This window comes from Curcuma longa, unplaced genomic scaffold, assembly GCF_044706935.1.
Source record: "Curcuma longa cultivar G26 ecotype Majalengka, Jawa Barat unplaced genomic scaffold, ITB_CL_G26_1.1 contig_18477, whole genome shotgun sequence".
Lineage (NCBI taxonomy): Eukaryota > Viridiplantae > Streptophyta > Magnoliopsida > Zingiberales > Zingiberaceae > Curcuma > Curcuma longa.
In genome coordinates this window covers 10,298-13,102 of record NW_027430832.1, presented here as the reverse complement: position 1 = coordinate 13,102, position 2,805 = coordinate 10,298, and the positions used below count along the sequence as shown (strand labels likewise).

General features: G+C 46.5%; 1 pseudogene; it reads right to left on the bottom strand.

The window, feature by feature from the left end:
- Positions 1–1,381: 1,381 nt before the first annotated feature.
- Positions 1,382–2,487, bottom strand: LOC141816865 (uncharacterized; annotated as a pseudogene).
- Positions 2,488–2,805: the final 318 nt, after the last annotated feature.

Genomic DNA, 2,805 nt, shown 5'->3' with positions numbered 1-2,805 from the left:
AGAACAAAGGTGGTCTTGCGGTACTGAAGCCTTCTTGATAGGCAATTAGTCTAGCACACAAGAAAAAAACACAAAAACTTTCCAAGGCTTGGTCTTGGATTAGCAGTGTGGAGAGGATTTTTAAAAAAATGCGAAGGAAAAAAAATCAAAAAATTTCTTGATCAGTGGTTGCACTGGATTCAAGAACCCCCGCTCTGATACAAATTGTAGAATCGAGAACACACTAGAGGGGGCGAATCCATTTTTTTTAATCTTAGCTAATAGCCTAATATAGTTTGAATCGAATTAACAATCCAAAGGCAAGGCAAGCGAGTTGGTGGCCTGACTCCTTGTATTAATAAATACCTAATCAATGTACTACTGGTCTCTACTCTACGGCAGAGCAGGGGCAGCGATGGAGACTGCCGTTCGTCAATCACCCACCATCATCGACGGCTTTGTCGGAGGGAGATACCAATTTTAATAACAAGCTCATAATTTTTTAATAATAAAAGATAGAATTCGTCACTCTAACGGTCCTACATCGATCAACTTCGATGATTATCTATGAGGAGGTAATTTGAAAAACTATAGTTGATCAACGATGAAAGAAGATATTATCTTGATTTCATTGAGATTCAATCCTTGTCCACTCCAACAATTCTGTTCCGTCGTAACCAACTCAACTATATCTCAGAAGACAATAAACTCACAACTCAATCGATTCAACGTTGTATCCAAGTTAATGATTGATTTTGAGATTTTTAAAATTATCAAATTCAAAAATATATCAAATCAAACTCATTACATTTTGTAATTTTCTGAATGCAATGATCTATAAATTTTGATAGTCGATTGCTGGGAATCCATAAATAAAACACGCAAGATTCATGTAACAGTCGAGATTAATCATAATACGACAGCAGTCGGCTGCTAATGAAGAATGAATATACTAGAAAATAAATAAATATTTTACTAAATATAAAATTTAAATACGCAATGTAAGTATTAGAGAAAATAAATATGTACATATGTAAATTAAGGCAAGGCTAATATAATATTAACATGTCCCCGAGGCAATGGTACCACGGTAGGATATTTAAGTTGTCATCCAGACACTTACGATTCGATCTCTAACTACGACGTATTTGCAGGAATTTTCTTTCAAATGGAGAGCGCAATCAAAGGATGTTGGACGTCTAGGGGGAGGGTTATGTGGGCACCTTTGATTATCTAATGCTTATGGACTGTAATTTATCATTTTTTAAATATAATATTAACACAGAAAATTGTAGATTACAGCAGCAACATTACACAACGCTGCACTGCATCAGTACAGTAGGGCTGAGCAGGGTGGCACATGAATGGATTACCAAGTAAACGAGCGACCCGTTGCCTTTTGCTCGATCGTATTAAATGACAGCTGCAACTCTCTGGAGCTGTTAATTTCACAGTGCAGAGACGAAAGGGACGGCCGGAGAAGCCGGAGGAGGGGGAAACAAAAGCTACGTAGCAATAGCCCCAACCTCAATTTAGTCGTCAAAATTAGTTGCTCCTAGCTATGGCCGCGCCCGCGCCGCCCAGCCATGGCGGGCTGCTGCCGCCGGCTTCCTCCACGGATCTAGGATTGAGTCGCGGTACCTCGAAGGCAATGCCTGGCTCCTCCCTCGCTTCGACCGCACGATTGGGGCCGTCTCGGCCTCCTCGTAGACGTCCAACTGGGTCCAGTATTCCCCCGCCTCCTTCGTCCTCTTCGCTCCAGGAGGCGCGGGTGGATGTTGGTCTTCTTCGTCGACCGCTGCCGCTGCCTCTCGCTTGCTTTTGTCAGCCGCCGGCGCGTCGTCGTCGTCGTCAAAGGCGACACCCGACACCTGCCTGACCGCCTCCAGAAGCAAGTCCAGATAGCCGGCCCGGCTGCGGGTCGTGCTGTTGATGGCGGTGCTGGTTGAAGACGGTGGTCCCTGTTTCCGCGGCGCCGCCGTTTCCCTCAGCAATTTCCTCGCGGCTCTCTTGTCCGTTCTCTATTTCGGGAGGGTCGCACTCACCCTCCGAGCTCCTTGACCCGGTCAAAGCATCGCCGCCACCACAGGGCGCCGCAGAGATAGCGGGCGAGAAGGAGCGCCCTGCTTCCGAGGCCATCTTCCCGGACCCGGACGTCGCCAGGGCACAAGCCCACTCGACAGGACCTCCAGTCGCTCGGTGGTTCCCCCCTGGCCGATCCCCCTGCGATCTCGGGCGGCAGGCCCAATCGGAGCCTCAGATCGACGCGGCCAGTCGTGCCACCCCCTTTCGACTCATGATCGCCATCGCCGCCGCAGCTGATGGAGTCGGGAGAGGGACAGGGAGGCGCAGCAGTGATTATGGCGATGATCTTGGCTAAGGCGGCTTGCGCTTTGGAAGCTCCGACGCGGGACAAAGCGGCATGGCGGAGTTGGCCACGGGACTCCGCGGTCGACAGGATCCAAAGAAGCCATCGACAAAGAAGAAGAAGAAGAAGAAGAATCGAAGCTGCACCTCATGCTGCCGCTTTTCGTCTTGGTTCTGCAGTAAAATCTCCACACCGCCCAGCTTACTGATGCTTAACGACGATGATAAAATATAATGTTAAAAAATGACGGGAAAAAGGTCTTAAAAAGGGACGTTCTTCCCCAAATGTCTATTTGTTCTACTTTCCAAAGATTACTTATTAAACCTCAATTTCCATTTTTAACAAAAGTATATTATATTATATTATATTTTATCTTCCTTTCCTTTGGTCAACCCAACCCAGGTCAGGTGAGCTATGTGGTCCGCAAGCTAAACATTAATTTCTTTAAATAAATTGGC